The sequence below is a fragment of the Myotis brandtii genome, unplaced genomic scaffold, assembly GCF_000412655.1.
Source record: "Myotis brandtii unplaced genomic scaffold, ASM41265v1 scaffold156, whole genome shotgun sequence".
Taxonomy (NCBI): Eukaryota; Metazoa; Chordata; class Mammalia; order Chiroptera; family Vespertilionidae; genus Myotis; species Myotis brandtii.
This window is the reverse complement of record NW_005355666.1, coordinates 229,269-241,579: the sequence shown is the minus strand read 5'-3', so window position 1 is coordinate 241,579 and position 12,311 is coordinate 229,269. Positions and strand designations below refer to the sequence as shown.

Genomic DNA, 12,311 nt, shown 5'->3' with positions numbered 1-12,311 from the left:
CCCAAATGTATACATTCAAATGAGTGTCCATTAAAACAGTTATTTTGAGAGGACAGATTTAATTATTCTGTCAATATATTTCTTCCAAACACACTGTCACTGATCAATATAATTATTTCAAAAATATCATCACTGATCAAAACATTTTTCCCATCTTCTTTTGGTGTTATCGTCATACTTTGTGGTAAATTCTTTTAACCCTCACCCGAGGATATTTTTCCATTGATTTTTAGAGAGGGTGGGAAAGAGAAGGAAAGACAGAGAGAAATATCAATGTGAGAGAAACACATCGATTGGTTGCCTCCTGCACACCCCGCACCAGGGCCCAGGCGGGGGAGGAACCTGCAACCAAGGTACCTGCCCTTGACTTGAATGGAACCCAGGACCCTTCTGTCCTCAGGCTAATGCTCTATCCACTGAGCCAAACCAGCTAGGGCGTAAATTCTTTATAATATCTCCAGGAGCCGGCCATTTTTGTTTTTTTGTGTAACACAACACAAATCAATATTTATTGTAAAAACTTAAGGAAATATAGTCTTATTTTTACTCATTTCTCGGCATACTTATATTTTATATTATATCCTCAGTTTGACATTTTTTTAAAACCTCACAAATCCCCCCTTTTAAGCAAATACCACTTTCTCATTTTTATTTCAAATATATTGAGACAGATTTACTTATAAGCTGAAAATTTGATTTGAAGGCATTTAGAAATGGAAACCATATATGATCACATATTGAAAGTAAATTTCTTTTACAAATTTGTTATAAATACTTGCAGTAAATTTTGACTCAGTATATGATCTATCAAAATTACTACTTTGAAGAAAAAATACTTTTTTTGAGGGGGCGTACTGTTTATTTTTCTTTCTGGCTACGTTGATTTTTTTTCTTTTTTACCATCTTAACCATTTATTTAATTCCATGTATTTTTTATTGTGCTAAAAATTTACATAAGTGTACAATTCAGTAGTGTTAACTTTATTTACATTTACATAGAAAAGAGCTCCAGAACTTTTTCATCTTGCCAAACTGAAATTCTATACTCATAAAACAATTCCTATTTCCTCCTTCCCCCAGCTCCTGGTAACCACCATTTACTTTCTGTTTCTATGAATTTTACTATATTAAATACCTCATGTAGATGAAATTATACAGTATTTGTCTTTTGTGGCTGGCTTCTTCACTTAGCATAATGTCCTCAAGGTTCTAATATTCCATTATATGTACATTCCACATTTTCTTTACCTGTTCATCTTTCTGTGGACACTTGGGTTGCTTCCTCCCTTTTTTAAATCCTCACCTGAGGATATATTTTTATTGATTTTAGAGAGAGAGGAAGGAGGAGGGAGAGAAAGAAACATCTATGTGAGAGAGAAACATCGATCGGTTGCCTCCTGAACCTGCAACATAGGTGTGTGCCCTGACCTAGAATTGAATCCACAACCTTTTGGTGTACACGATGACGCTCCAACCGAGTCTTAACTTTGGAAACCGGCCAGGGCTTGCTTCTACTTTTTGGCTATTGTAAATAATGTTGCTATGAACATGGATGTGCAAATATGTCCTCGAGACCCTGCTTTCAATTCTTTTGGATAAATACCCAGAAGTGGAATTTAGAATTGAATCCACAACCTTTTGGTGTACACGATGACGCTCCAACCGAGTCTTAACTTTGGAAACCGGCCAGGGCTTGCTTCTACTTTTTGGCTATTGTAAATAATGTTGCTATGAACATGGATGTGCAAATATGTCCTCGAGACCCTGCTTTCAATTCTTTTGGATAAATACCCAGAAGTTTGCTTGCTGGATCATATGGTAATTTTATTTTTAATTTTTTGAGGAAGCTCCATACTGCTTTCCTTAGTGGCTGCATTTTACAGCCCCACCAATAGTGCACGAGGGTTCCAGTTTCTATCCTTGCCAACACTTGTTATTTTCTGTGTGTGTGTGTGTTTTTAAAATATATGTTTTTATTGATTTCAGAGAGGAAGGGAGAGGGAGAGAGGGATAGAAACATCAATGATGAGAGAGAATCATCGACTGGCTGCCTCCTGCACGTCCCACACTGGGGATTGAGCCCGGGCATGTGCCTTGACCGGGAATCCAACCGTGACCTCCAGGTTCATAAGTCAACAAACGCCTAGCCACTGAGCCACGCCGGCCAGGCTTTTTTGTTTGTTTGTTTTGTTTTGTTTTGTTTTATAGTGACCATCCTAAGAGATGTGAGGTGAGAAAATGCCTATTTAAAAATTGTATAAGTAATACTGAAATAACTTTTCTTTGAAAAAAAAATCAAAACGATGCAGTGAAAGTAATTATCAGGTTTCAATTGTCCGCTTCCCTCTAACCCCCTTCTCAGAGAAGCCTGTTACCAGTTTGGCATGTGGCCCTCCAGATTAGACAGGATTGCTGCATAAAATGTAGGTACTGTACTGGATGCTTCTTTTGAGGGTAAGGGCAAATTATTTTGGTGTATGAAGAATATGGACTCATTTAGTTTCTCTTTATTTTTAATTCAATTTATGACACATTACTAAGGACAACAATGTAGCCTGATTTGGGCACAATTGTTGATTGTTTGAATCATTTTTTTTACCCTAAATTATTTCACATAGTTTATTTTTGTTTTATGTTCTTTTTTAGAACAAGAATAAACTCAACTATATTGTTAGTTTTCAAAGACCCTTTTGAAAAACAAATCCATTTCAGATTTTTACTTATTAAATAACTGAAAAGAATCAGATTAAAAGCATTTTGTTTTTAGATGAAAAATGCTTTCACATGGAAATTATTGCAGAAAAGATTGATTGAAGATCAGAGAACCAGTGTAACATGGTGGGCGATACATAATTGTGCCTCATTTCCTATAAATAGGGTAATATCTAATTTTAAATGGCATTTACTTTAAAATGTCCCCAAATACATTTATTTTCCAAAGTGATAGATATAAAAATGATCTGATGGAAACAGCTGTACATTTTAATGTACAGGTTATATAAGAGCTAAAATGCAATAATTAAAGCATTAGATTGCTCTGGCCGGGTAGCTCAGTTGGTTGAGCGTCATCCCGTACACCAAAAGGTTGTGGGTTCGATTCCCATTCAGGGCACATACCTAGGTTGCAGGTTCGATCCCAGGTTGGGGCTCGTACAGGAGGCAGCTGATCGATGTTTCTGTCTTTCTATCTCTCCCCCTCCCTCCTTCCCTCTCTTCTCTAAAAATTAATAAAAATTTAATAAAAGTATATCCTTAGGTGAGGATTTTTAAAAAAGCATTAGATTTATTTATGCAGTTTTTGATACCAAATTATTTTGAGTGGATTATCATCGAAACCCTATCTGACCTTGATATATATGTACAGTGGAACCTCATTTCTTGAACTTAATTCATTCCAGAAGGCTATTCAAAAACCAAATCATTTCTTCCCCATTAGAAATAATGTAAATTGAATTAATCTGTTCCAAGCCCCCCAAATGATTCCATGTTTTAACCTTTCTTTTTAAAAAAGTATATTTTTATTGATTTCAGAGAGGAAGGAAGAGGGAGAGAGAAAGAGAGAAACATCAGTGATGAGAGAGAATCATTGATTGGCTGCCTCCTGCATGCCCCACACTGGGGATCGAGCCTGCAACCCGGGCATGTGCACTGACTGGGAATCAAACCTTGACCTCCTGGTTCATAGGTTGATGCTCAACTACTGAGCCACAGGGCTTAACCTTTCTTATGTACAGTACATGTCTGTTGTACTGTTTAATCTATAAATAAACACTTTAAAAACAAAAAGGACATGAAATGTAAATGAAAATTTAACAAAAAGGAAAGGAAATGTACAGTAAAAAATGAAAATTTGACAATAATTGTAAGCAGCAAAAAAACACAAAAATATTCACAGCCCAATATCCTGATATTTTAACAGGTATAAACTGACTCATGTTTGCACATTCTCTCCTTTGTTTGTCACCTGAGAGATGCATGACTCATCATACAGGTATCAGCATGAAAGGGTTGTGAGGTTGAGAAGCGAATTGTTCGAGAAATGAGGTTCCACTGTATATATTTTAATCCTCACCCGAGGATATCTTTTCCATTGATTTTTAGAGAGAATTGAAGTGACAGATAAAGACAGAGAGAGATAAACATCAATGTGGGAGAGACACGTTGACTGGTTGCCTCCAGCATGCACCCTGACCCGGCCGGAGGTCGAGCCTACAACCTAGGTATGTGCCCTTGACCGGAATTGAACCTGGGACCATTCAGTCAGCAGGCCAACATTCTATCCACTGAGTCAAATCAGCCAGGGCTCTCACCTTGATTTTAAAAGGGGACTTTGATTTAGAATGTTTTTGATATTAAAGTAGCAGCCATGGTTTATGGTTGCCTATATTTGCTCCGTATAGCAGTCAAATCTGCTCATGGGTGTAGCTGAAAAGATTGTGGTGTGTCAGAAATCATCCTCATGTTCCAAACCTTTGGTTTCTTTTGTTACTTCTCTTTATAGCACCTATTCCTAGAGACACTAAGTCTTGGCATCAGTCTGTTGGGTGACTGCTAAAAAATAGAAGCGAGGGTGGCAGGAAGGCAGGCATACACTTTCTGATTGTTGATTCCGCCTTTTCTCAGCAGTTGTTTCCCAGAATTTCTAGTTGTGGTACATTATTCCTTTTTCTTTGTTACTCCTGCCCCTTGTCTGTTAGTGCACTTCCACAGGTGGTGTAATTATTTGTTTATCCGCTTTATTAGACTGCGGAGGCAGTGACCACATCTTATTGTTTTTGAAGTTTGTTTTCATGAAAGAGTTGCTTTGATGTTGTCCTTTGACTGTGTGGCTTGCACAGCCATTAAATGAGGTAGGGAAACTCAGAGAAAAACAGGTTTCGGAGAAAGAAAATTCATTATGAGGAAGTAATTGAAAAGCCTGGTGAAGATATCCATGGGGAGTTAAACATACAAGCCTGAGACTTAGGGAGAGGCCCGGTCACGAATACTGATTTAGGCATTAATAACATAGGATTGAAGTTAAAGACTTAGATATAAATGAAATTGGCTCTGGAGTGAGAAGAGGAGAGGGCTTGAGGAGAGGGTTAAGGACTCATCAACCTTGAAGAGATGGACAGAGGAAGAGAAGGCCCAAAAGGAGAGTGAAAGAGTGCCCTACAAAGCTTGCAGAATGAAGCTAGAGGGGCATCTTGAAACAAAGGAAGAGAGAGTTTGAAGATGGTGGAGTGGTCACCAGTTTCAAGGTGCAAGCAAGATGCCAGATGTTCATTGAAGTTTACAGAACTGGGAGGCCTTGGGAAGAACAGTTTTAGGTGCCTTGAGTAGTGGAGGGAAGAAGGACTAAAGTGGAGAAAGCAAACAGTCTGTCTTTCTAACTTGGTGTTGAAATATACATACAGAAGAGTGCACAGATCACTAGTGAATTTTTACAAATTGACCGTACCAGTGTATCTAGCACTCTAGAAGCCTGTTAATGTAAAAATCGTTCAAACCTGTAAAGAATATCTATGATTTTATTTGAGCCAAACTGCAGACGATTACTGGGAAGCAAAATCTCAACAATTTGAGAGAATGCTCCTGAAAATGGCAGTTTTACTACTTATTTTATACATCAGAATCCATTGGTGGTAGATTGGGGAGGCAGTAGAAAGCAAAGTGCTTCCTTTGCTTGCACACTTTCCTGAGGGCGATCGCTGCACATCTTAACAGCCTTTCCCTTTTTAAATTCTGATATTGAATGGGTTAGCCCAGTGGTCGGCAAACTGGCCCCTTGAGTGTGGCTCTTCCACAAAATACCACGTGCGGGCACGCACGGACAGTGTGATTGAAACCTTGTGGCCCATGCCACGGGGCCAAAGAGCCACATGTGGCTTGCGAGCCGCGGTTTGCCGACCACTGGGTTAGCCTGAATACTCATTATGAATTCTACTAAATTATGATAGTCACCCAGCAGGAGTCCAGCGTCCACAATTCCCATTTGTGATAACATCTGGTCAGGCCCAGGCGGAATGGGGTGGTTTTTCACTAGCAAGAGCCCCCTTTGATGCCAGAAAGGAAAGTGAACCACCCAAGATGTTGGGCAGCACATCAGCACAGGCTTGTCTGCCTGTGGACCTTTTACCCAGGCTCCTCCTGTAGTTTTCATCACACGTTCAATGCACCTGTTCTTTACCACACTCGGGTGTGTGCCTGACTCCTTCCTAGGAATGACCATTGGCCTGCAGTTGTTACCCATATGTTGGCATGAATTTGGCACAGTTTAGGTGTGCATAGATTCCTTTTAAAATAGAGTTTGCATACAGTGTGATGCACAGATTTTAAGTTGTACAGATCTTACCATCTGAGTTTTGACAACTTCTGTATACACCAGGGGTCCTCAAACTACGGCTCGCGGGCCACATGCAAATACAAATATTGTGTTTGTTCCCGTTTTGTTTTCTTACTTCAAAATAAGATATGTGCAGTGTGCATAGGAATTTGTTCATAGTTTTTTTTTAAAACTATAGTCCGGCCCTCCAACGGTCTGAGGGACAGTGAACTGGCCCCCTGTTTAAAAAGTTTGAGGACCCCTGGTATACACCTTCTGTAACCCGCACCCCAATAAAATACAGATCATTTCTGTCATCCCAGAAAGTTCCTTTGTGCCCCTTCTCAGTAAGTCCATCCCCGCTCCACACATTACCCCCAGGCATCGACTGCTCTGACTTCTGTTACCATGGATTAGGTTTGAGGCCATAGCGTTCAAAACATACAGAGTTCCTTAAAGTCTAGATCAGTGATGGCGAACCTTTTGAGCTCGGCTTGTCAGCATTTTGAAAAACCCTAACTTAACTCTGGTGCCGTGTCACATATAGAAATTTTTTGATATTTGCAACCATAGTAAAACAAAGACTTATATTTTTGATATTTATTTTATATATTTAAATGCCATTTAACAAAGAAAAATCAACCAAAAAAAATGAGTTCGCGTGCCACCTCTGACACGCGTGTCATAGGTTCGTCATCACTGGTCTAGATGGTAAGAGATGTCAGCAAATAATACTTATTCAAGTAAATCAGTGCTTCTCAATGGGGCTGGGGGATGTCCCCAGGAGACTATAGGCAGTGTCTGGAAACATTTTTGACTCATGCCGGGAGGAATTCCTGGCATCTAGTGGGTAGAGGCCAGGGATGCTGCTAAGCCTCCTACATGCACAAAAGGCCTCATAACAAAGAATGATCCAGCAGTATCTCATATACTCTCTGCCCTGGGGAATGTTAATCTGTGGATCTCCCAAGTCTCCTGGGATGACCTTTGTTTTGTTTATTTGTTGAGAGCCTGTGGGAAGCTGAAAGAGTGACTGCCGGAGGGGGCTTTGTTGGTTCTACTGACCTATGGACACAGTTCTTGTTGAGTGGGAGTGAGGGCGGACTTGGGGGGTAGACTAACAGGAGAAGTGGAAGAAGAAAACAATTTGGGCAATAAAGGGGCAGGCTTAGCGTAATGTTAAAACGAGAACAGTGGAAAAGAGGGAAAAATAAAGTAGACATTAATAATAAAAAATCCAATACATTGTTAAATTTTAAAAGTCAACAAGTTGAGATTGAAAATAAAAGATGAACAGCAGAATAATCATTTAAATTAAGAATTTAAAAAGTAGAAATCTGAATTAAAATGATAGGTGACCATGAGATGAAAAGTGAAATATGTGGAAAGTACATAGGATTAAGGATCGAAAGCAGGAATCGAGACTTAAGAAGGTCAACATAAGACGTTACACCAAAGGAGGATGAAGATAGGGGTCAATATGAACCTAAAATGCTGGATGGGGAGTGAAAGGGGGCGGGCAGCTATTACCCATGAGGAAGAGAATCAGAAACAAAGTCCAGGGTGGGGCCACCTGGCTCAGTGGAAAATCCCCAGCTCAAGCAGTGTTGTTAGTAGGTCTCGGACAGACTCAGAGGGCAGAGAACACGGAGTTCACCCCTTCAGATACCAGCAGCCTAATAGGCCCTCTCCTGGGGTGCGGGGAGGGACTACACTAACTGTGTCAGCAGTAGCTGGCCAACCTTTATCCTGGAAGCAAAAGAAAATTTTTAAAAATATATTTTATTGATTTTTACGGAGAGGAAGGGAGAGGGATAGAGAGTAAGAAACATCGATGAGAGAGAAACATTGATCAGCTGCCTCCTACACACCCCCTACTGGGGATGTGCCCGCAACCAAGGTACATGCCCTTGACCGGATTCAAACCTGGGACCTTTCAGTCCGCAGGCCGACGCTCTATCCACTGAGCCAAACTGGTTAGGGCAGCAAAAGAAATTTGTAGCAATATTTTCTTGAAATGAAGACCTTTCAAGATGAACACAATACTTTCAGGGTGTGTTAATTATTTTTAAAGCAGGTAAAGTAATAATCACTTTAAAAGAAACTTCTAGCTCTTCATTTGCTTCTGAAATATGGGAATTTCCTTTTTTGTGTGTGACTCCAGGCATACATTGCAACAGACATTTTTGTTCTGGTTTATTTGTGTTTTGTGAGTATTAAGAATAGCCTAGTCTTTCACATTACAGACACTGCAAATCTCAGCACTGTGATTTCCGTGAAGCTGAATCATGCCAAAGTACATGGAATAAGTCAACCACTTATTTATATTTCACCTCTCTTCTGTCCATTTAGGCAGGCAATAAACAGTTAGTCAGCATCTGTTACGTGTGAGGCAGTCATGGACACTAGAAATACAAAGTAAGACATGGCCCTATCCAGAAAGGGCTTCCAGTCTGGTAGAGAGAACTTGATAAGCATAAATAAGTGGACAGATAAGAAAAGCAATGAATCTCCCTGCTTTTTAAAAAATCTTTATTGTTCAGATTATTACGGATGTCCTCTTTTTTCCCCCATAGCTCCCCTCCACCCGGTTCCCACCCCACCCCAGGCCCTTGCCACCCCACTGTCCTCGTCCATAGGTATTGCATACATGCATATAAGATCTTTGTCCCATCTCTTCCCACACCCCCCCCACATCTCCTTACCCCCGAGAATTGTCAGTCCATACCATTTCCATGCCCCTGATTCTATTACATTCACCAGTTTATTCTGTTCATCAGATTTTTTATTCATTTGATTTTTAGATTCACTTGTTGATAGGCATGTGTTTGTTGTCACTTTGTTGTTCATAATATTTTATCTTTACCTTTTTCTTCTTCCTCCTCTTCTTAAAGAATACCCTTCAGCATTTCATATAATACTGGTTTGGTGGTGATGAACTCCTTTAGCTTTTTCTTGTCTGTGAATCTCTTTATCTGCCCTTCAATTCTAAATAATAGCTTTGCTGGGTAGAGTAATCTTGGTTGTAGGTTCTTGTTATTCATCACTTTGAATATTTCTTGCCACTCTCTTCTGGCCTGCATAGTTTCTGTTGAGAAATAAGCTGATAGTCATATGGGTACTCCCTTGTAGGTAACTAACTTTTTTTCTCTTGCTGCTTTTAAGATTCTCTCTTTGTCTTTAGCCCTTGGCATTTTAATTATGATGTGCCTTGGTGTGGTCCTCTTTGGATTCCTCTTGTTTGGGGTTCTCTGCGCTTCCTGGGCTTGTAAACCTATTTCTTTCACCAGGGAGGGGAAGTTTTCTGTCATTATTTCTTCAAATAGGTTTTCAATATCTTGCTCTCTCTCTTCTTCTGGCACCCCCATAATTCGGATGTTGATATGCTTGAAGTTGTCCCAGAGGCTCCTTACACTATCTTCATATTTTTGGATTCTTTTCTCTTTTTGCTCTTCTGGTTGGGTGTTTTCTGCTTCCTTGTATTTCAAATCTTTGACTTGATTCTTGGTATTCTCTACTCTACTGTTGAATCTCTGTGTATTATTCTTTATTTCAGTCAGTGTATGCTTAATTTCTGACTGATCCTTTTCTGTTTTATTGGCATTCTCACTAAGATCCTTGAAGGTCTCAGTAAGTTCCTCAAAGGTCTCACTAAGTTTCTCGGAGCTTTCTAGAAAATTCTTGAGTAACCTTACAACTGTGGTTTTGAACTCTATATCCAGTAGTTTGCTTTCTTCCATTTCTTTCATTTGTGACACGCTTGTTTGTCTCCGCATTTTGGCTGCTTCCCTGTGTTTGTTTACCTCCAGGCCAATTGGCTGTGAGGACCAGCTGTGTCTACAGTGGAAGCGCTGCGTGCAAGAGACACCCTTATGGGGCAGGACTTGCTTCAGTGGGGCTTTGGTGCTCACTGTGTCTGCCCCTTGAGTGTGTCACTTATGGATGTGAAGAGTTGTAATCTGGAATGGTCTCACACTGACCACTGGGTACACTGGCTCTTGGATCTCCAAGGAGATGCAAAGTCAGCCACTGTCTGGGGCCACCCAGCAGGAGCTACAGAGAGATCTGCAGATTCCTTCTCTTTGTATGGGATTTGGAAGTGCCCAGATGAGGCCCAGCTGTGAAGCAAGGCCAGCTTCGGCAGTGCTGGCCTTTGCCTTCTTTTGATAGCTTTGCGGCTCCCTGACCCAGCTGCAGTTTGACAGGTTTTAGGCTGAGAAAGGACAGGCCAGGGGTGGGCAAACTTTTTGACTCGAGGGCCACAATGGGTTCTTAAACTGGACCGGAGGGCCGGAACAAAAGCATGGATGGAGTGTTTGTGTGAACTAATATAAATTCAAAGTAAACATCATTACATAAAAGGGTACGGTCTTTTTTTTTTTTTTTAGTTTTATTCATTTCAAACGGGCCGGATCCGGCCCGCGGGCCGTAGTTTGCCCACGGCTGTTGTCCCATTCATATTCAAAAGCCACTGGCACAGCTTGGGTGGGATTGTAAATTGGGTGGGGTCTCAGGGAGTCTCCAGGGCAGAGCAAACAGCAATGGTTGCCAGTCGGTCCTGCACTGGAGAGGTCCGACCACTGCTGCGCGCACCTCTGTCTGGAAGAAAGCTGCCCCCACGTTCCTGCCCCGATGCCAGACAGTCCAGTTTCTTCCCGTATGTGTCTAGGTTTCCCAAAGTCTCACCTGGCACTGGAGCTCAGAGCACGCGGGTGCTTGTATCTCCCTCCTAATTAAAAAGTGGCACACCCAGGTGCCAGCCCCTTCCGCACTTCTGCACCTCCTCGCCGCCGCACCTCCTACCAACTTCAGTGCTCTTTCTTCTTTATTTTTCTAGTTGTAGTTCTTCCACTCAGCCAGGTTTCCTGTGGTCCTGGATGTTAGTTGTTTTGTATTTTAGTTGTAATTTTGATATGGTTGTGGGAGGCAGCAAGTACAGGTGTTTACCTATGCAGCCATCTTGGTTCTCCATTGAATCTCCCTGCTCTTAGACAAGTTGTGCAGAAAGATAAAGCCAATATAGAACGTTCTAAGCAGAGGAATTAGCATGTGGGAACCCATGAAGCTGTGAAACAGTATGGGAGAAATATAGGGAATTCAGGTTTTGTGGGAGAAGGCAGAATGACAGAGATCAGGTTAGAGAAGGTGGTTGCAGTGAGATTATAATAGACCTTGTTTAACCCACATGAAAGTCCTAGGTGATGAGTTCCAAAGGATCTCAAATAAGGGTAGAAGATAATCAGGTTTGTAGTTTACAAAGATTATTCTCTGGCAGTGTGGTGGTTCGAGCCATCAGAGGCCAGGTGAGCAGTTAAAATGCTGCTAAACAGTCCAGGAAAGAAGTGAGGGCCCAGGTGAAAAACTCTACAGGAAGGGATGGAGAAAGTGAATTGAGGTCATTCAGTAGGCAGAATTAAGAGGACTTAATGACCAATAGAATGGGATGGCAGTGAAGGATGACCTCAGAGCTTCTGATTAGGTTTTCTGGCTGGGTGATAGCACCATTCCTGAGAAAGTAGCGGAAGAGGGGCTCATCTAGGAACAGATGCTAGATGATCAAGTGCTGTGTAAATATAGGGGATTATTGAGAAAAAGCTTTCTGACTTGATTCCACAGCACACATCCACGCATCAGGCCTAGTGTGGACTTGGAGGTACAGATAAGATCCTGATGAGTTGGTTTTGGACATTCTTGATCTGGGAAGCTTGTGTCCCATCCGAGTAGAAATGTCCAGAAATCATAGGGTGAGTGAGTTGGTAGCTCAGGAGAGAGTTCTGGGCTGGAGTGGTATATCTGGAAGTCACTGGGCATGAGTGACCCCCAGTCAGGGAGAGCAAAGCACAGAAAGAGACTGAGTTTGGGAACTGAGATCGGGGAGACCAGCTCTGGATGGGAATGGAAAGGGGGAGCTTCTGAAAGTTTGATTAGCAGAATTAAAGACATAATCTTCACTCTATTCAATGAATTACTAGGTGAGATCATGAAAAACTCCTTCCTTGTTGTT

General features: G+C 41.2%; 1 protein-coding gene across 2 annotated transcripts in view; it reads left to right on the top strand.

Moving 5' to 3' along the window:
• Positions 1-12,311, top strand: part of APOO (apolipoprotein O) — a 55,609-nt gene that overhangs the window by 12,261 nt on the left and 31,037 nt on the right. The window lies entirely within an intron of this gene.